Genomic DNA, 22,788 nt, shown 5'->3' on the forward strand with positions numbered 1-22,788 from the left:
ACAGTTAATGTTATTTAACACACAACAGGCTGGTTTTCCAAATAGGGCTCCAGTTTGAAGGGTGATCTCCATGGCCCTCTCCAGCATCAGTTTAGGGCTCCTGCAAAGGGGGGTGTGCTCTGAGATTTGCTACAATTTAAAACCACTTAATTCTTAAGACTCCATGGGGTTCCCCCCCCCATTTATAAAATGAAATTAAGTACTGCTGTTCAGTTTCTAATTCAAAGTCTGAAAGGACCAAAGTGAGAAATGCTTTGTATTTTGAGCTTTAAATACCACTGAAGTATTTATGAATAAACTGAAAGAGTTGCTCAAAAGGGCACAGCTGGCACATGAACCTTGGCTGGAGAAAGCTTTTGGAAATTATTCCGATTAAGGAAGGGGAGTTCTCCACCCTATCCCGACCAGAGACCAAGTTCTCCCATGTTACTCCTCCTTTCATCTCATACTTTGGAAAGTGGGCAGTACACAGCATCCATTCAACAGAGAGTGAAATCCATCCCAGTGTAAGCCTGATGAAACCAGTAAGTTCTGCCCTTACCTTCCTTCAGCTCCAAAATGGGCTGCAGCTTCAGAGTAATTTTTCCCCCTCCGTGTATCTTATAAGAGTCACAAATCCCTGGTTACTTTTGATTTACAATAGAGGCAAGGTCATCCTTATAATGAAAAAAACAAGGTCTATATTTTCAGACACCAAGATACAATTTATCATAGAGATCAATGACACACTTATTCTCTATAGAGATGAAGTATCCATTCTGCAGTAAAATTAGAGGGGGTTTCTCTTCCCCCCGTTTTTTAAAGGCCTGTTGCAGGTGCTGCATCATTTGAAAACCAACTTGGAACAAAACATTTTAGCATTAACATCTAGTTCTTCCAGCTGCCTCTCTAAAATATAGTTCCCTTTTCTTACAGTAGTGGCTAGAAGAAAAGGGAACGGTGAAATCAGTGAAACCAGACCTGTTTGGATGGTTAAAGGTAATACTAATGGTACCCCCTGAGTCAAGAGGGATTGCTAAACCCTTTCAATTAAAATAATTGCCCCTTCCCAACTTTCAGTCTGCGCACCAATGTACTCACCTCCGGAGATTCACACCAGCCTGCGCCAGACTGAAGCAGTCACGGTGGATTATCTGTATGGTTTCCCAGCATCACCTTTTTTCTAATAGTAGCTTTTTGGGTTTTTTTAAAGTCTTATTTGAAATTCTCCCCAAGCCCAATGAAACATGTCTCACACCTCACTTTCAGCAGCGCCTCTGAGCGCCCAAAAACCATTTCAGGCATTTGCACGTACAAAGATTGGCAACTTGTCACAAGCTTTTGAGTTTCTTTAGGAACTGCTCAGTTGCCCAGCTTTGCTGGAGTAACGGGCATATTATGCAGGTATATTTGTAAGATATACAGAACTGTAGGCTCATCACAGATATGGTTGTTATAGCTGACCCAAATACGATATGCCAGCGGTAGCTCAGGCTTAGCCTTCACTACCAAGCTCTGCCAGGTAGTTGCATCCTCTACTGCCTCATGGAAAAAACTGCACACCCATAAGCACCAGCTAACATGCTGTATTGCCAACACCACTGACGTAGTTACACCTGTATGAAAATAAATTTTCTTTGTCATCTTTTCAAACAGCATGGACTAAGCCATGAACGATGTGATAAACAGGGAACATTTGGTGGATACATCGTACCTGCACCAGAGAACTGTATCAGCAGAAACTCTACAGCAAAGATAGCCTAAATCTTTTGAAAGGTAATAACATGCATTCCCACGCTGTTTAAGTTACAGCTTTTGTCTCCTCTGCCCACTGTATCCTACGGTAAGATAGGTCTATTAAGAGGATGCCTTTTTTAAGTTACTCCTTTAAAGCACATGAAATTCCTGATTTTATTGATAGCTGCCCAGGATTAAAACCTTATTCAGCTGAATTTCCCTTAAGCTATATGCTTTCCCTAAGCTACCATCATTATTTTCAGCAAAGGAAGGTACTTTAGAGGGTTTTTTTCTAGTGTTTGAGTTCCATTGGTATGGATTTACCACACACATTCACTATTTTCACCTTACCTGTACTTCCCAAATGACTATTTTCTGTTTACTGATCTTAGGGCTGCTGAAGGCAGAGTAGTTTTTTGCACCCTCATGTATCAGCTCTCCACTGCTCCTGCATACATTTCTAGTCAAATAGCTACTGAAAATACTGTGTTTGGAGATACTGACATAGACAGGACAACACTTGTTCATAGGGATTTCCTCACTTTGATGATTTCCAGTTAATAAGAGTTGAGAGATTAAAGGAAACCTGTTTATTTCTCTGGTTAGTCCTGTCAGTTAACCATAATTACTTCCAAAAAAAGACAACCACTGGACTTTATAGTAACTTTCATAGCCTTGCCCTAAATAATTTTCGACCACAGTTTTCAAAAGACCATCTCCAGGCAGTGACAAAGCGATCAGTGTGTTTATGATGTGCCATACTTCTCCTCAAGGTACTCATTCACCTCTTCCATGCACATCAAGCAGAATATTTGAGAGAAAAATTACTTCATGTTTTTTTTCACTGGCATTACATTTCATTCATATTTGCCCAGACTTCGAGGTCAGTGCCTAGCACGGACCCTGTGGATGCACTTTCGTGTGGCATTTTAAGGAGAAAAGATGGTACAGGATATTAATGGGATGCCTTAATTACCTTGAACCTTCCTGAATAAGTCACTGTGGTGTTCACTGTATTACAGGGAATTTCAGTGATATTATAACACAAAAGAATTATTTTTCTTTGGATACACATTAAAAATAAACTCCTCTAATGAAATACAGGTTTGCGGCCCTGATTCAGCTCTGCTTTGCACTGTGTGTTCATTTGCAGCCCCAAGAAGAGTTTAAAATGAGTGCAAAGTACCATCAAAACCACCTGCTTGTTCTATTGTGCAATCACTTTACAATCAGCCTACAAGGTAAAGTGCATGACAATGGAGAAGCAAGGAAGTAGAGACACAATGAAATCATGTGCTTGATCCAGCTGTGTCCTGAGCACCATCATTTTCAATCCATAAGCACGTTTGCAGGAGCGAACTGCTCAGCTTTTAGGAATGAAAAATATCAGTGGATTTTCACTGCCATCATAGATCATGAGACACATTTTAGGACAGTTGCTGCTCTTGGCTGAAGTATTGCCTGGAATGGAAGCACCAATCTCCCCAGAACACTGCGCATCCCAGCAAGAGAAATGCTGGAGCTACTCCTCTGCCATCAGCAAAATACTTGAAATATTTGATTTCCTGACTTTGGCCAAACCAAAGCCCAAAGAAGCAGCTCTTTAACTTTCCAAAACCACAGAGAGACTTCACTTCTACAGAAATCCTGTGGAATTACTCCAGATTTCATAAGAGAAAATTGCCTTAAATTGAAGAAGGCGTTGGGGCTTCTGCAAATGGGGAATGAACTAAGGGAATCAAATAATTTAACAATTTTAAGGAGGAAGGATGAGAAAAAAAAACCACACCAAATTTTAAAGCTGTATATTCAGAACAACAACATCGTTTTTTAAAATTATATTATCTTTTCTCCTGTACGGGGAACTACTTCACACGACAGAAATGGGAAACAGAAGTACAGCTCTATTTGTCTCCAATTAAATAAGAGCATGTATATATTTAGAGACAAATACGTATGTCGTGCCTGTGCACAACTGATCCCGAAGCGCCTCCAGCTATGGATGCACGAGCCCTGCAGGATGCAGCGCTCCCACGACCAAAGCCTTGCTGCTCAGCCAGGTCCTGCCACCCTCGACCCAAGGTGGCCAGCACTGAGATGTCTCCTGCAGGCTGGGTTATACACCGACGTCAGACACAGTCAGAACCATGACTAGTTCGAGCACAGTTCCACACTGGCTCCAGTCTCCTCTCCAGGCACTTGCCTGTTCATCCTTCTCTCCTCTCAGCACCGCACCAGGGGCTGGATCAGACACCCATAAAACCAGCGGAGAACAGAATACCCTAATCTGTTGGATTCTGCAGCTGTACGTGATAGCTCTGCAGTGATTTAATGGCAAATGGAAAAACAAGGTCTCTTCACTAGGTGTAAACTCTATCATCTGCTTACCTATCAGGCTGCTAAAAAAAAAAATCACTTTGAAATAAATTAATACAGGAGAGACATTATTGCACAGTCTAGCAGAAAAATGGGTTGGTTTTGTGGGTCTGTTGGGATTTTTTTTATTATTTTGGTTTGATTTTTTACATTAAAAATAAACCATGTTTCCTTTTTCTTGTTTGACTTTCACAAAACCTCCCATTTTTTACATATTTCATGAGGAGCCATCCACAAGAGGGTCAGCCTGTGAGACACAAGATCTACTTGTCAAGCACATGCCAGAGTAAAGCATCATAGTGTCTCAGTATTCAGGACCCAGTATTAAATATATCAGAGGTAGCATCAAATGGGAGATCACCACAGAAAGTATATTTTTTAATTCACAAAACACATGTGCTGATGCACATTCTTCTGTACAAAGAATATTAATTTTTGTTCATGTTTCACAGTAAAATTCTTGTTACATATTGTATTCAAAAATAATTTCAAAATGTGTACCTTAAAGCACACTGGATGGAACAGAAGGCAGTATCTTGTCCACACACCTTTAATGTTCGCTTTTAGATACAACCAAGACCAATGCCTGAAAGCAAAAGCTTGAAGATGGAGTTAAAAACCTATTGGAAGAAGAAAAGACCCACAAACAATAAGATAAGCCTCAGCAAAATCAAGTACAGGATGTTAGCTGTTTTGGACTACACAATACAAGCAGGCAGATGGCATTTCACAACTCCTTCAACTCGGTGCCTACAGCTAAGCCATATGTATTCCTGAAACTCCTAACAGCTATATAGAACAGCTCGCATTAACATGGACATGGACTCATGTTTCCAGGTGCTAGATATTAAAAGCAGAAAGTAGTTATTAAGGCTACTCATTTGTTATGCTGTGAACTCCATATTCTGGAAATTCAAGCCCTCTGATGGTTACTTAAGCTACAACATCTCTTAAAACGCAAGAAGAGAGCACTCAGTTGGCTGCCCAACCCTAGCCTACACTGCCACATAACAACACCCTAACAACGATGCATTCAGCTGACAAGCATCCACCAGACCAGAATACCCCACGCACAAATCACCAGTTCCTTCCACACCTTCTCCTTTGCTCTAAGGACCCAAAAGATTAATTGGTGAAAAGCTACTTACACGGACCCCTATGGAATTAACCCTGATGGAGCTCTCTCCAGTCTCGTGTGAGCCATAGAATTGGACCAGAAATCAACTCAACCTCTACTCAGCACCAGCTTAGAGTAGCTACTATCTCGGATGGAGCTGGCAACCCAGCCCGCTTTGTATCTCAGGCAGTCAGAGGGGTCCGGGTGCCTTTTTTTTTTTGCATGCTTTATGTGTTTTATAGACTCTTTAAAACCTTCAGCAGAAGTTGTGGATTAAATGCTATTGATTCCACCAATGATTCATAGGCTGTAGGTTAAAAAATAAAAAAAGAGAGAGAAACTTCTTCCACCATTGCGTGGCTGAAACAGGAGCAGTAAAGCTCCTCAGAAAAGAGATTAGAGGTGGCAATAAACAGGCAGTGAAATTCATCAAGTCTTGTTTTATAAAGTTGCCCCATAGAGAGGGAAAATACCTTCTGTGAGACAACTAAGAAGTAAATATATTTCTAAGGTAGCACATCATACAGGGTAGAAGAGCCCACTACCACTGCTAAATAATCATCTGGACACGGTCTCTGCAATACGTTAACATGTAAGACAACTGAAACAGTGGGTTGGGAGTACACTGAACTACTGAAAGCAAGCTGCAGACCTTCTGCCCTCGTTGTTATTTTGACAGTCCTTAAGGAAGCAGAAAAATAAGCATAGATAACTATGTCTAGAAACTTTCTGGCAGGGAATGCAGTACTGTGGGTACAAGGAAAAGGCTGGTCTTGGAGCAGTACCAGGTGAGCCCCAGGTCTGGAAGCAACCCCAGTACCAACATCCCGCCCAGCCCAGGGGGCACCATGCACAGTGCAGCATATCGGTATTTTTCTGGAAATGAGGAAGAGTAGCTTCCCGGCTCCAACACACATTGTGCCAGCAGGTGTCTTCCTGGCAGGTACATGATCTAGAAATGCTCAGGCTGACATCCCATGCCAATGCATACCCTGATTGACCTCCCCTTTGCCCTTCCACTGGGAAAACAGCCCTATAACAAAGAACAGCATTGCCGCTTGCTTTACTTGCTTTCCTATGGCACAATCAGATTTCAGCTCTGAGTCACGGTTCGCTTTATATGCGTCACATTTTAATAGGCTCCTCTTGGCTCCTTTTCACATTGGAAACAGTTGCCACCATTTCCTCATGCTTTGTGATACACATACAGTAGTTTTGTGCCTTTGTTCTCTTCTACTTCTTTAAATCCTCATATTGTGTTACGCCAACAGATCAGTAAAAGAAAGAATCAAAGTCATCATTCTATGCAGTGAAATTTTTGTCTTTCTATTCCTCATCTTTCATTAATGATGCACAAAGTCTTATCTTTTCCTTTCTTAATCCTTTACCCTTTTCTATCCTTTATACTTTGTGATGTACATGGACTTTTGTGTTACAAACTCTTCAAAGACATCATTACTCTTTACATTTATATGCACTGAAATATCTTTGTAATCTATGATCAAAGACTTGCTATATCTGGCTGCATTCATTTTCTTTATTTACTCTTCCTAGTCAGCCATTTTTATTTATATTAATTTTTGCTAGTGTTGTGCTTTCTAAGCCATCAAATCAGAAATTCAAGGCAATTCCAAGGCATATTAGTCAACGTGCTGGTAATCTGACTACAGTGCAATGTACAACTATACAGAAAGGCAGAGGTTAGTTAACTAAAAAAAACCACCAATCTGATTTTCACCCGTTAATATAACAAATTGTCACTCAACCTCAGTAATCAGTAGACATTATTCCCCTTAATTCATAAGAATTACAGTAAAGCCTTTCCTCACCATACTCAAGGTTTTAACAGTTTGCCCATGCACTCATTGCTCACTTAACATGTGCTATTGAGATAATAGGTCCCCTTCTTTCAAAAGCAGATAAATCTAAGATGAAGCAAACCCTCTTCTTCTGAAGCAGTGTCTGCTAATGGAAACAATTTTCAAGGCCTTTGATGGTCAGTCCCTAACTCTCAAGTCTTCAGCCAGTAGTCAGTTTGCCTTTGCCCCATGAATCTATACACCACCATTTCCTAATTAATAGATTGCAAAGTACCACCTTTATTTGGACTTCCTTCCATACTAGCTTTAATACTTAGGCAGAGCTTCCCCTACACACCCCCAAAATTCAAGTCCCTCCTCAAAATTCTTCTGTGTCAGAGAAGGTGAAGTTTAGGATCCTGAAATTCCATCATCACACCCAGTACTGTGCTGCTGTTTCTTCTTCTGTCCCAAATCCATACCCATCTGTTGCTTTTTCTTATACTTTGGGTTGTGTCCTCATGTAGCACTTGGCAGTGTTGACTCCTAGCCCAGCAACTAATTAAAATACCTCAAGCGATCAACTCTAACAAGTAACAGAGACTAGTAAAATTTTAGATTTGCTCCACAGCGATTTGCTCCACTATCTTTGAGATATTTCACACCTAACCAACTTTGAAGGAATGCCTTCCTTACCCTCACCCCAAGTATTTTACTAACTTTGTGCACTTTTACCTAGAGGCATTAAGCAGTACCAACAAGACAGGCACAAACATAAGGAAAAAAAAAAAGAGGTGGGCGTGTAGTTGTGAAGCTCATATCACATTAGTGACCTTAAGGAACACAGGAACTGACTGATGTCCTTAAATCTCTACCCACATCCCTTCGACCTTTCCCCAAAGCCCATTAAGCTGAATAAAGTGATCGTACCAACCACAGCACCTTACAGATGTGACCCCTATAGCATGTTCATTAAAACACAAACGCGTACCCTTACAACAAATAAAGGTGTTTATACCCTTAGTACGCTCCCAGTGCGGCATGTGTGAATTATGGCATCATCCTGAAGGAGGACCAGAGTTTTAATCAAGGAATTCTTTCATTTCTGGTGGCAATCTGTCTGAGTAGAGGAGAACACAAATTAACACTTGGGCTAATCAAGTATGTGGATGATCGTCATTATTCCCCAGCTAGACAATGAGGTCCAAGGAGTGCAGAAAATAATTTTGTTGGATTTTTCTAGACAGTAAAATATTGAACTCCCTTTGCAGCTGTAATCCATACACATACTTTTTGATTTTTCAACATTTATGTTTTTCTGTCATCCATTTCTGACCAGTTCCCCTCTTTTCTTTATTTCCTCAGCCTTCCATTTCACAAACCTGAAATTTCCACTTATCCTACGATGGCCTCAACATTCATGAATTAACCTTGGATGCTGAACTTTGTCATAACTGCTCTCTGAACCCAACTTTTCATTCTGAAGTGCACATCTGTCCTCTGAAATATTTTTCAGCTCTTCAAGTTTATATTATCTAGCCATTTGATTTCAGGGTGGAAGTTACTGTAGAACTTAGATGCCTTCTACATCAGTATGCTTGGTTTAAACAGGGGCTTTGGGGTTTTTTGTTGTTGGTTTTGGAGACTTTTGTTGGTAGGCTGTTGGGGCAGCAGGTGACTGAAACACAGTCTTACAGCACTGTAAAAAATGTAGCAAATTAAATTATGATTCCATAAGTAAGGTGAAAGTGCTAAATAAATATTATTAATTTGCAATTTACAACTATTTTTTAAAGCCCATATAAAGAGAACACACACTTAATGAACATCAGGACTGCATTATTAAATCTCAGGAACACCAGAACAAAAATATGCCTAAAGAATGAACAGGAACATCAATGAAAATATGTATCCATATGCTTTCAACCCAAAAATATGAACTGCAGAACTCGACGACCATATTCAAAATACTGTGAAACACAAGTCTTTTGAAGATGTTTCTATCACTAACTGGCAGGTTGAACAGCTGCTAATTTTAGCAGCATTTGTTCTACTTTATCTACAATTCTGTTGTTTTTAATGCGATCCCATGCATTCAGCAATAGAGCAGCAGTAAATATTAGCTATGCCCTGCACTGGTCTATCAGGCATGTAGTAGTTCAAAGTTTGACTTTATGCTTTATTTGAGCCTTCCATAGTCGGGCTTCCCCACAGAACCTGACACAGGTTTAGGATTATTCTAATCTACCCTAACTGGGCCTTTCTTAATTCTGGTTCACAGCAAGGTTGCCACAAAGCCAGCAAGGTATAGTCATTTATTTTGTTTCCAACAATACGTGCCTACAAACGAGAGGAAAAACTGCTCTGAAAATCTCTATATACTGCATATACTGTATGGGGGCACCTGAACCTGCCCCGTACGAGCCAATGCAATGCTATTATATCCCTCAAGTGTAGCGAGATGCGACTATAGTAGTTATTTGCACTCTGATACAGTGGAGGCCATTAAAAAATGACAGCTGCTACACTTAATAGACAAGGTTACCCACTTAGTTGACAAAGGGAAGCCTGTCTGTGTAATCCTTTTGGATTTCAGTAAGGCTTTCGATACTGCCTCTCACAGTCCCCTCCTGGACCAAATGTCCAGCATACAGCTGGATAAACACGTAATGCAGCAGGTGAGCAGTTGGCTGACGGGTCGGGCTCCAAGGGTCATAGTAAACGGGGTTACATGGGGCTGGCGGCCAGTCACCAGTGGGGTTCTGCAGGGATCCATCTTGGGGCTGGTACTCTTTCATCTCTTTGTTAATGACTTGGATGCAGGACTTGGAAGAATGCTAATTAAGTTTGCTGATGACACAAAATTGGGATGAACTGTTGACACTCTCAGGGGCAGAGGGGCCCTGCAGAGAGATCTGGAGAGCTGGGCAAATACCAGCTGTATGAAGTTTAACAAGGGCAAGTGATGGATTTTACACCTGGGGCACGGCAACCCTGGACAGACAGACAGCCTGCAGGAACAGACAGACAGCAGGAACGAGCGGCTGGGGAGCAGCTCTGCAGGGAGGGACCTGGGGGCTCTGGTCGATGGCAGGCTGAACATGAGCCAACAGCGTGCCCTGGCAGCCCCGAGGGCCAGCCGTGCCCTGGGGGGCACCGAGCCCTGCCCTGCAGCCGGGCAAGGGAGGGATTGTCCCGCTCTGCCCCACGCTGGGGCGGCCTCACCCCGAGTGCTGTGGGCAGGGTTGGGCGCCACAGGACATTAAGGATATAAAGCTACTGGAGAGTGTCCAGAGGAGGCCACAGAGCTGGGGAAGGGTTTAGAGGGGAAACTGTACGAGGAGCAGCTAAAGTCCCTGGGTTTGTTCAGCTGGAGCAGAGGAGGCCGAGGGCAGCCTCATGGCGCTCTGCAGCTCCCTCCCGAGGGCAGGAGGAGGGGCAGGGCTGGTCTCTGCTCTCTGGTGACCAACGCCAGGGCCCGAGGGAATGGCAGGGAGATGTGCCAGGGGAGGGTTAGGTTGGATATTAGGAAAAGGTCCTTCCCCCAGAGGGTGGTGGAGCCCTGGCACAGGCTCCCCAGGGAGGCATCATGGCACCAGCCTGGCGATAGTCAAGAAGTACTTGGACAAGGCCCTCCAAGACACGGTGTGAATTTGGGGTGTCCTGTGCAGGGACAGGAGTGGGGCTTGATGGTCCTTGTGGGTCCCTTCCAGCTCAGGGCATTCTATTCTACACGCAGCAAAACGCCTTGGTAAATTTAGCTACTGCGAGTAGTAAGTGTGCAGATTTTGTTGCTGTTACCTACCTGCAACTCTGCAAACACATTGCAAACAGCAACACATTAAGTCTGGCAACATGCCTTTGAAGTGCTGGCCCTGCTGTAGAGGGTCAGGAGCTTGCCAGAGACACCATGGAGATGCTTCCCGCTGGACAGAAGGAAACACTGATCAATTTTGGGTTGCTGCTGCGAGTCAGCACCTTCTGTCAAAATCAGTCCCAGGATCAATATCCCTGGATATAACCCTCATGCTCCTTCAGCTCTTTAGAAGCAAAGAGGAATGACATATATGGGGCAAAATTTTCCTTGCCTAATATAATCCTATGGATGATCACGAGATGATCCACTTGAGTAAGGCAAAACATTAAACAATCTCTATAAATAGTAACATTAACTTTAAAACTGTAGCATAAGGACATAAAATGGCTTTTGTGTTAAGTGCATTAAAAACCAATAGTAAATAAACTCTTGCAGAGGGGTTGGAAACATATACTCTAGGATTAAAGCACTGAAAGGACTAATTATAAAACTAGAGTGCAACGCTATTTAAAATATCAGTCTTTGGAGTTAACAGCCCACATGCCAAATCACACCCTTGGCCAAGCAAGTTAACTGCAGTGGGAGCACTCTGCATGCTTTTTATGGCAAAAAGTTAGTTCCAAAGAAAGACAAATTCAAGTAGTTGTCACTGATGTTGAGCCAAAAAGGCTTTCTGGCTTTAGCATTCCTCTCTGCAAGGTCAGAGGTGACCATAGTACCTTTGTTATTGCTCATAGTTCATTTTATTTGAATAATACATGAATACAATCCAAGAAGCTAATTAAAGACATAAACCTTCACTTGGATTGGATTAAGGGTTGTCATTTTTTTTCTTTCCTGTAGAGGTATAATTTTTTACAGCTCGAAGTTACATATTTTCACAAGACAACGCAGAATGAAAAAGGGAAACAAAGAAATACATACTTTACCAAAAGCCAATAAAAAGGAGACAGATTAGCTTTCAATCACACTGAAACAGGTCAAAGTAGTAAATCTAACTTTGCAGAGCTATAAAAAAAGAAAGATCCATCTTTGTCTCTGTGGTTTAAATAAAAGTTTGACAAGAAAGTTAATAATATGAAAGAGAAAGAAGGCTTTATAAAAATCTTTTTGCAGAAGTAAATAATTGAAATAAGCCACAGACCTCAGAAATTATTGTAGCTCCACTTCAACATGAAAAAAACCCTGCTGAATTTCACACAGTATGCAGAATGTCATGGAATGCCAACACTTCAGAAAGCCAGCTTCCATAAAGATGAAGCCATTTCGGAAGCTTCACTGTTACAAAAATCAGCCAAATTTTCGCCAACTTCAGCACCTTCATGCCTGTGCACACATCCAAAGCAAGGGTAATATGGTGTAGCATGTTTCCTAAGTGCAAGACACAGAGCCCAACGTCTCCCTACAAATTCTCTCTCCCTTGCCTGCTTTGGAGCATTGCTAACTGCAACACGCACTGTCGTAACCCGCTTAATTAAACCCTACTCTCCCTCCTTCACAACAGGCCCACGACAGAAGGGGTTTGCCAAGAAAGAGCAAGCCATGTTCGGAAGTGAAAACCTTTTGTAGGAGAAGCCCCCGGCACGCCTCCTGAAGAGCAAAGTTTCTGAGAAAATAACTGTGGCATAGGTAATAAAGTAAAATTCCTTCAGCTATAACTCATACGGTCATTTCATTCTGCAACCGCAGCGCGGAGAGGTTTATCTCTGGCCCTGCTACAGAAGCAATTTCCATAAAAACCTTTCAAAAAGGTTTTCTCTCACCTTAAGCCCAAACTGTTCAACATTCTGAAACTCAATGCAAGACAAAAAAAAAAACCTCTATCAGGAGCTCACTTAGCCCATCTCACTCACACACTCGGGAGTTAGACTGTTCATAGAAGGAATTATCCTCCCTAGACAGCCTGGTGGATGCTTTGAAGTTGGGAAAGCAACCAGTTTCTTAGCACCAGCTGGACTTTTTTCTAGCTAGGAAATTTGCTGCTAATTCAGTAGTTCAAGACATCAGCAAGAGCTTCCTATTTCTTGCTTTCCCTCTGGCACATCACAATTTTTTATTTTTTTTTTCATTTTCATGCTAAAGGTCTGGAGTTTGTTACTGTGCCCGCACTAAGCATGTGGGGAGGCTTACTAAGTGAGAGCTAGAGGCTTTATGAAGCCTTCTGTACTGGTTTTAAGGGATCAAATGGTCTCCTTTAATGCCAAATTTTTACCTATATTTTATCATTGCCAGTTCTCTCTCTGCACACCCCTAATTTTCCAGCAGGATGAAGAGTATATGCACTCCTCAGCTGCGAGTGACTAGCAAATCACTCCAGCTTCTGCTGTTGCAGCTTTATTCTCCCACCTTGATTAACTGAGTCTTATTTCCTCAAAGCTGCTTAGTGCAATATCTGATTCCCGAGAATCCTAAATTGTTGCTCAGAAACGAGTGCAGATTATTTGGCCTGTCTACTTATCAGCTTTAGAATGCTAATCTAAGGTGATGACTACCTCACACTTTTATGTTTTTTTCTTAGCCAAGATTGTAATTTCAAATATTTATCTGATTATATTCCTCCCTGATGAGTTCAAAAGAAACAAAAGGCAGTAAGTAAGATGCAGGCTTTAATTGCAGGAGGGGAAAGAAAAAAAAAAACAACACAAAGAAAAAGGCTCTGCAGAAGTTTCATGTGGTAAAATCAGCAACAAATGTCATCGTTGTCAAATAAGTTGTCATGTCATAGAGTGTGTGCAGATGAGATTGAGCATCTTGCACAAGAAGAAAGCACTTGCACACCGGCTGCGAGATCCTGGAAGTTATTATAACAAGAACTGAAAAACACACATGCACAAACAGCAATCATGACTGAAACACTGGGTATTCACAGAAGAGCAAACATGTGAAGAGGCTAGGGAAATGACAGTTTAAAAAGGTCTAAGACTGAAGCCCTTTGGGTCCAAATCACTGGGGAAAAATACTAAGATTGGATATTGTTAAAGCCCGCTTTAGAACCCCAGTTTCCTTTTAAAATGCATATTCATTTCCAAACTAATGTTTAGCATTAGGTTTAATTTTATCCAGGACTTATGTTACTATGGAAGACCAATCTCCCAGTTAGAGGAAATTATTTTAATAATAGTACTTGCTTACTTTAAGCTTGATCACAAACATATTTCAAGAACTGTTACTGAATCAGAAGCGGGTGATGGATGCTATTTTAGACACTAGAAAGATATTCTAGATCAAGAGAGATAGAGCCTGGAGAGAGTAACAGGAGTGCAACGAGGCTAATCAGAGATTTGCAAAGCATGACATGAAGGCAGATTAAAAACATTAAGGGTTGTGTACTCTAAAGAGAAGGCAACTCATGGGGGGCAACCTTGAAGACTTCATATACGTAGAGTAGAATATAATCTTTTTTCCATGCCCGTGACAGATAAGACAAGTTACTTAGTTTTCTTCACTAATTACAGGAAGAAAGATTCAGGGTAAACTTCAAGAAAACCTTTCTAATGGCAGGGACTAGGAGACAGAATAGATTAGCTGAGCATCTCTCTACCACTGGAGATCTTTCAGAACACATTGAATAAATATCTGTCAGGATTAATATATAGTTGATCCTGCTTTGGGGCTGATGGATGAGTTACATGACCTCTCTAACATCCTTCCAGATTATCTTACCATGATTCTGTTATGCAGTTGCTCACAAAATCAGGAACTGGATTTCCCAACTAAAAATGCTGTTTCCAAGATTCTTTAGGAACTCACGACTGGTACAAGATAAATTTCCTTTTCAGGTACCACAGAGCTATTAGTTTCCCCGCTGTTGCAATCACCATACTTAAGCAGCTGGGAACATACACAGAAGTGGAGGTAATTTCCATTATTCAGTTTGGAAGCCAGTTCTGAAGGGTGGTAGATTAATTGCATCGCTAAGGACCATTTCAGCAAAGATACACCTGTTAAAAGCACCCTTAAAAGATGTAAAGACATCTGCATTTCAAGTTGCCCACTTAATTTCTGCAGAGGTGATAAAGGTTTAACTAATATAACTCGATACCCAACCTGGGAGATATCGGGGAAACATATAAAGAGTTTAAACGCCATTTTGGAGAATTTAAATGCAAGATCTTCTCCAAGTCATTTACTGCCAAGGCTCCCAAACATTCTTTCTTAATATAGAATCATAGGATATGTTGAGTTGGAAGGGACCCATAAGGATCAATTAACTTACTGGCTGAGTAACTTCATTCTCACCTTTAATGCAGCCAGAAGGCTCCCGTGAACCAGATTACTGAAAAATGGAATCTTCAGCCTTTCTGAGATTTAGTTCACAGCAATAAGAAGATTTAATATCTATTTAAATAAAGTAATTTGTCCAAGAAAAGTATTTTAGAAAATACTGGCAATGACTTTAAAGAATCTATCCTCCTAATGATTCTTGTCCTGTGTATGCACTGATCACCTGTGCTCCTGAATATCTGCAACCTGAACTCTCTTCAGAAATCTCTCAGATGCTGGGAAGAGACAGGTTTTAGACTGTCCTATGTGGCAGAGTCTAATGGCCTCTGTGACTCAATATATTCCATTTTGGACATCAAGATGATTGAGTTTTGTTTGTTAACTGGGGCTAAAATCGACTTACATTACGATAGGCCACAAGAGCACTTCAGGTATAGCCAAATCGAAGTAGCCTCCTGCTCCAGAGGTGTGTACGGCACCACGTGAGACTTCTGTGCCTCGCATAGCATGCGGTTACCTCTCCATTACCTCCACCCCAAAACAAAAAATGTAACAGAGCAGAACTGTCTACAGGCTTTCACAGCTCGTGACTGAAGACCAAAAGGTGCCTGCATTGTGCTCTGAATGCTCCTGATGTGGGTTAGGATTAGGTCCTGTCTCCGAGCCCGTGAACTGAGCTCCTCTCACTTGGCATCGCTCAGTTTCTCTGTGAGCCTATTTACACGCAGTCTGTTTTGATATCACAGGCTGTTCATCAAGATCCCAAACAAATTAAAGCCTCAGCTTTCATCATAGCAATCCTTGCTTGTGTTACAGGAAGTGTTTTGATATCATTGTAGCCCAAGACTTAAATCCCTAACACCACTTTGCCACAAGTGGTACCTGGTGGTGCTCACCTGTTTACAACTAACTCCTGAAGTACACTCTTCAGAGACAACTACTTGATTTTTTTTTGTCCTGGTTGCTACTCCCCAAATCACATGAAACACAGAGAAATGAGAGATGCCCTGGGACTTTTTAGGCATATCTCTTTGGAAAAAGAGGTTGGGAGACGCATGCAGGGCACCTGGTCAGGCAGCCAGCAAGAGCAGCAGTGAGAGACTGCAGCGCAGCAGAGGTGGGCTAACAGGCAGAGCCTTGCCATCACCTCTGCAAAAGACTATTTTAGAAACCTAGGAAGCTTCTGAATTTGAAAGCACATTTCCAGAGGAAAACAACCCTAAAGGCTTTTCCCTTCCCTGACACAGCAAGGAGCAAACAGCAGTTTTGTCAAAAAAAAAAACCAACACACAAAACAAACAACAGGAAACCCCAGCCAAAACAAAATCAAAACTACACACACAAAAAACCGTAACAAACAAAAGGAAGCTTTGTCTATTGGGGATGTTCACATGAGGACTCCATGTCTATGTCATTTACTCTCCCCACATCAACACTCTGTGTTGGTGAAGAACAACACCTGCGAATAATTCAAAAAACTCAACCTGGCTTTTCACAACTATTTGGGCTTTGGAACAATGAATTTTTCTTCTCCCCCAGCAAAAGTAAGCATTACAAAACAAGGTGTCAGCAGCTTTTATGAGAATCAGTTGAAGCGACAATGGCAAAAGTTCATGCTAAAAGCTCTGTTCTTACCTCGTTATGAACAACTGCACAATGAAAAGCACTGGACAGTGTTGTACAGTGACGGTAATAGCAGTAGATAAGAAAACCTTTCCCAAATCCTAGTATTGCACCTTATTTTACCCTGCGTTCCTTAAACAGAAGGGAACAGTCACATAAGCTGCTTTCCAGAGCAGCTTGTTGACTAACAGCTGGTTGAAGATGAGGTAATCCTGGGTAGCAGCTTTACAACATCACCTTTCTGCTGCAGGTTTCATCTTAGTTACAAATCCCTTTCAGAAAGGGAATGAAGGAGGTTTTTAGCTCCACTAGTTCGCGTAACTCGCTAAGCTACTGTGCTTTGTATTTTCCATTCTTCCTCTCCAAGAGGAAAAAAAAAAAAAGTAATGAAAAGTCAACACATTAAACCACTCAACTACTTCAGAGCATAATGCAAACTCACACATCCAAAGTTTTGTTCTAGTTAGGATTTTCAGAGTAACACAGCACTGTATTATGCAGCCCATGGACTGAAACGGTGCTTTTGAAGCTGCTCTAGCTTATCAGTTAAATATGCATTGATATTTTTTATTTATTTTTTTTAAGAGATGTATTATTAATTAGGCAACAGAACAGAGCAGCTTCCCTGAAATTATTCCAGTCTGTGACTGAAAAACATATGCAGGATGCCATCCAGAATGAAACCCCTTAGTAACTCAAAGGCATGATTTCACACAGCAAGCTCAACGGCCAGCCTGTCAAGAGAAGTATATTAGGACACGATCTCTTGTCTTTCCGGTTTATGCTGTCACAGCAGAGCAACTCTGGGCAGAGATTAGGAATAGGTGACTCTCTGCTCAGTCCCTAGAAAGTTAACAGTAGCATGAGGACTGCTTGTGGGATTACCCAAGCAAATTCTACCTCCTTCTCTTCTCACATCCAAACCACATATTTCCCTTGACAGATTCATGTCCCGCAGTGAAGATGCCAGAAGAACTAGCAAATCCCGCCCAATATCATCACGCTAGTTCAACAGCAGAGTGTTGTTACTACTTGAAATATCAAGTCCGTGGTCCAACTTGAGATGCCAGACAGACAAAGAACAACTTACATTAATTTAATTACTTCATTACGAAGTTGCTCATGCTCACCTTGTAGGCCCAGCCCTGGCCCTGCTGGCCAAGGGCCTATGCGTACTGCAGAGCTGGAAATCAGGAGCACTCAGCTCAGTAAAGGCAGGGAGTATTTAAAGGCGATTTCTTATTCATAGAGGCAAAGGTAGTCCCCATCACAAATTAAAATAATCCCCACGTGGCTTGTGTTTGCTGACATTGGAAGAGATGGACCCAGAGGTAGGCCAGCCCAGACCTGTAAATGAATGACAGGGAGGAGAATTAGCATAGCAGCCAGCAAAGAAGTACTTCACCCTTCTTTAGAGTGTTACATTACATTCGCATTTAAATGTAAACATGTGTAAAATTGAATATTCTGTTACTTTTTGCAGCAGTACAAATGAAAATGTGAGTTTCAGCTAATGAAGCACGAGCCATAGATGGCTTGATAGAGCAGAAGCGGGTTCGGAAATTGCCTCTTGCCTGTTTGCACAGGCCCGCTGGCAAGTTGCGACAGCGCAACCCAAACACACAGCTACAACCCCACCTCAGGGTATCTCTGTACGGCCGTTGCTCACGATGCTCTAATAACTAGTTATTAACAACATTTATTTTGAAGGGTACCCTCTGTATGTGACCTCACACTCCTACACGAATCAAGCAAGCACAGCTTAAGCTGTTACTGGGCACAAGCTGCCTATGTGCAGAGTCTTAGACTACTGCAAATGCAAGGAAGCACAACTTGGCTTCGCCAGCAGTGAAAGAGCATCAGCTCATGTGGATTATAGGCACACTGTCAAGACACCACAAGCCCATTGAAGTTAAACTGTGCTAAGTCTGGGTGTCAACTGTTCCCATTGACAATCTTTTTACTTCCTCCCATCTCCAAAAAGAAGAATTAAAAATCCCCTGAAACTTCTCATATTCAGCAAAGGATATTGCCAGCAGAACCGTAGCACGAGGCATCTGCCTCCCTGCGGTCAGCCTGCAAAGAAAACCAAGGAACCCATCTAGCCACCGTGCCTCCCAGCTATTGGGCACACAGCTGCAAGTTTTCAGCACCACAAAACCCAGCCCCACATAAGACACTGGGAAAATGGCTGCAGGGCACATGAACTTGTTCAGCACCTTATTGCAGCAAGGTGGTGCAGCAGAACAGCGTCTGCCCTCAAGCATGGCTGATGTGACCTTGTGCAACTTCCCTTTCATATTCATGCATTTTAAAAAAAACACCCACATTCTTCATATTGACCTTCTGTATAATAGGGCACATTGGCCTTCCCATAATTAATACTGGAATTAGAGCTGAGCTTTCAGAAAAGTATCTGATCTTCATTTGGACCTTGTAAGTCACAGAGAATCCAAAGCCTGCGATCACCTGCTCCCTTGCTTCATTCTCTGCAGATTTGTTCGACATTTTTTGACATTCAGCCTCTGGGCTTTGACTAGTGAGACTGAAAAACCTTCTATTAGCAAAACTTGATGATTTTTGTGGGTCCAGTTTAGTTCGCCCAAACTTCAGGAACTCTGCCTTGTTACACAGTCTATGAAGAGAAGAGTCAGTCCAAGACCCCCAAAGACCAAGTAAGACCACATGAAGTCTCAGGTGCCTGAAGCTAGGATGATATCGGTCAAACTGTCCCTTAGGCTTCTCTTTATAGATGGGAGCTCTTAAAACCCATCTATCGGTATTCCACAGAATTAGGGATTTTACCACCCAATTTACCCACCACCACATCAGATGCCTGTGATGCAGAGCAGACTGTGCTCCAGGTAAATGTTTCCATGTGCAAACCTCAAACTTAGACCATCCCCCACAGAATCCAGATGCACGAATGTGCTCCACAACAGCACTCGTCTTTTTGACAGGTGTTGGAAGTAATTCAGTTAAGTTACATTAATGCAACTTTAAAGCAAAAGGACTCCAGGCTACATTAAAAAAAAAATAATCCAGAGGGAAGTATACACAAACTGACATGGCTTTTATGCAGGGCTGGTCATTTTGCCTTCTTCCTCTTCCTTTTTACTTTTCCATTCCAGAAGGACTCGGGCATTAGGCTCAGCGTTGAACTGTCGGTTCAGATTTTTAGCCTTAAGAGATGAATTTCCCTTATGACTTGAGTCATGCCCGTACTAACCTTTTGCAATTGTGTATCTGTAGTTAATCATATACAGCTACACTGAACCCAATTGTTAAAAGGCTGAGTAAATATAACTACACCCTCGTTATCTTGTTTAAAGGTAGAAAGATTAATTTGAATTCTAACTGGAAATCCTGATTCAATGAATAAGCCTGAAATGTAGCAGTTTTCAATTACACTAAGAAATTGGTCTTTTGAATTTCCAAATTATGCAAGGCAAAGCAAGTTCAATTTAATCTATACATGGGGATATATTTGCCATCTTCATAGCGCTGGATGTCAGTGGGCAATAACTAAGAGGCAAATGAAAAAAATGTAACGTTGGCTGTTGGTGCCCTCCAGGGGCCAGGCCGAGTATAGCTTTCAGGCAAAACGTAATTTTTGAGCATTCAAGCAAATACAATAAATATTGCATATTATTACCCTGCTTTAAAAGGGTGCAAGTGCCATTATTCATGCTGCCCTCAGAGGACAGCTTCTCTTCGCAGCCCCACAGACACTGGGATGCTTGATCGAACAGGAGCAATGCAAGGGAGGTAAGTATTTATATTTAACTCCACTTTCCCTGCTTAGATTCCTAAGAAAACAAGGCTTGTATTCAATCACATTGTGTGTCTGTCTGTCTTCCATTAGTGTGGAAGACTTTGCCTAGGTTCCAGTAGACATGGGGGACAAGTAGAGGTGGCTAATATACTACCTGCCGACAGCACTCATGAAAATAGGCTTCGAGAAAGGAAAGCAACTAAACTTGATGCCCCACGTGCTGGAAGGCTGAAGCACCAGCTCAGTCCTTACACTCCCTACAGACTGAACCATAGGGTAAAATCTCCAAAGAAAACTCAATCTTGTAACTTCTGTCCACAGCACAAGTTACTACTTATGTCCATTTTTGCCTGCAGCTTGCTCCAGCTTTACATCAAACTACTGATACTCTTCAGTGAGCTTTACACCCTCTGGAACAAGACAGAAAGCATCTTTTTGCCCTTACAGATTGCAGATTAGTTCCCTGCTGTAGGAACTCTTCCTATTTTCCCTTGTCATTCCATACCACAGCTGTCACAAAGGTAGACATCAGAGAGGGGAAGGAAAAAGCAGGACCATCCAAGTACGGGAACAGACCACATTAGTCCAGAAGATAAACTGTGCATCCTATGCATAACTTCTCTCTAGCAGAGCATGCTCTGATCCAGTATTTTTCTGGAATTAGTGAACTCTTCACTGCCTCCCAGTGCACACAGCTCGGTAACAGCAGAGAGTGTGGCTGAGAGGAGGTGTATTATCAGGGCATAGTTATGTTAGAGTTTATCCTACTTAACCTTCTCATATATTACAAAAGCATGCTGCTAAAATAAGGTTTGTGTTATTGTGCCGTCTCACCTGCAAGAGTAGCTACTCTTTATAAATAGTTTTTCTGCAAAGTTAGAACTTACAGTTAGAAAATAGAGAATTACAAAATAGAATTTGATATACTACAGGTGTCCATATCATATTAAAAACACATCTCCCTTCTTACCCTCGCCTCATAAATTATCCAATAAAAGCCTTAACTCTTTCACTGAGGTGAGCATGGCACAACTACTTTGCTTCAGGGGTTGAATTTTCAATACCTGCTAATAGCTTTCAGTCCACTGTGCAAAAATATTTAAATGAAGAGGTTAGGCTTTCTTACAGGCATACATTGGCAGGACTGCACTGGATTCTGTGATTGCCCAGCAGGGCACTACATGCTCAGCCCTGAGCTCTGTGATTTCTTCTCCATAGAGTCCAGCATCAAACTCAAGGCCCAGATGTTGCCCACCTAATACACCAACGCGATATTTGGAGATCATGAGACTTCAAGAGCTAAAGCTGCTGAAGGATGTTCCACAATACCAGGTGTGCAAGTCAGCTTCTGACCAGAACTGCTGAAAGAGTTACCTTCTCCTTCCCCCTTTCCCTGCACAAAGCCCTCTGGTTGTGTCAAGAATAGAGACTTTAAGCACGAGGAGAATCCAAAAAGTCTTTGACATAATTAATATCAGATAATTGTTCCGAGTCTTCTTTCATCTGCCAATTACAAGTGGAAATTGCATCTGGGGAGCTACTGCAGATCATCTTTATGCAATTACAATTTATGATGAACTACCCAGCTCCAGCAGCACTCCCCAAGCTACTGCACAACGATTCTAAATGGAAGACCTGTAGCAGCAATGACATAACGTCAATTCCCAGTATTTAACATGCCCACAAGCTAGAACGTACACTCCTGGTTTGCTGCTGTATTTGACCGCGTAGCTCATGGATGAAAAATTACTTCAGAAATCAGAATGGCAGGTAATTAGCAACACACGCTGTCTTCCATTACTCTGTTTTGTTCTCCTTAAATCATTTTCCATTCATGCTCTTTCTCACTGTTTTCAAGGTTTATTTGTAGGCAGCTTCAAACTGGAAAAGCAGCTCGGCTTCCAGCAACGCTACTACATTGTTTATGCAAGCGGACATGCTTGGGGTTCAGACTGCGTAGCCCCAAACAGCTAAATATTTGACAACAAGCAGCCAAAAATCTGACTAGTTTCGCTGAGCTACGTACCAGTTCACCCTCGGCAGAAATAGAGCTCCATCTTTTTACCTCCTGGACATACTGTAAGACACCAGCATCTTCTTAAGAGAGGAACATCAGTTAATACACAGGCCAATACACCAGAGCACCTCAGTTGTGGCCGTGGGGACCTCGGCCCTAGAGCTGCACGCGCTACTTTCTGTAAAGCCAACAGAAGAAGTACACTCCTCCAAGCCTGCCTCATCAGAGCCATTTTCACTTATGTTTAGTCAACACTGAAACGTGGGGATTCTGGATGAACAATCTCTCCTATATTTCATGCTTTTCACTTGCTCAAGAATGAAA

The 22,788-nt window shown here is 42.0% G+C and overlaps 1 long non-coding RNA gene across 1 annotated transcript in view; it reads right to left on the reverse strand.

The window, feature by feature from the left end:
- LOC135313794 (uncharacterized) overlaps positions 1-22,788 on the reverse strand; it is a 217,291-nt gene that overhangs the window by 124,416 nt on the left and 70,087 nt on the right. The window contains exon 3 of the long non-coding RNA XR_010373293.1: positions 17,803-18,019. This is a non-coding gene — a long non-coding RNA (uncharacterized LOC135313794). The remainder of the gene's footprint in view (positions 1-17,802; positions 18,020-22,788) is intronic.

Source organism: Phalacrocorax carbo, chromosome 6 (assembly GCF_963921805.1).
Source record: "Phalacrocorax carbo chromosome 6, bPhaCar2.1, whole genome shotgun sequence".
NCBI classification, from domain to species: domain Eukaryota; kingdom Metazoa; phylum Chordata; class Aves; order Suliformes; family Phalacrocoracidae; genus Phalacrocorax; species Phalacrocorax carbo.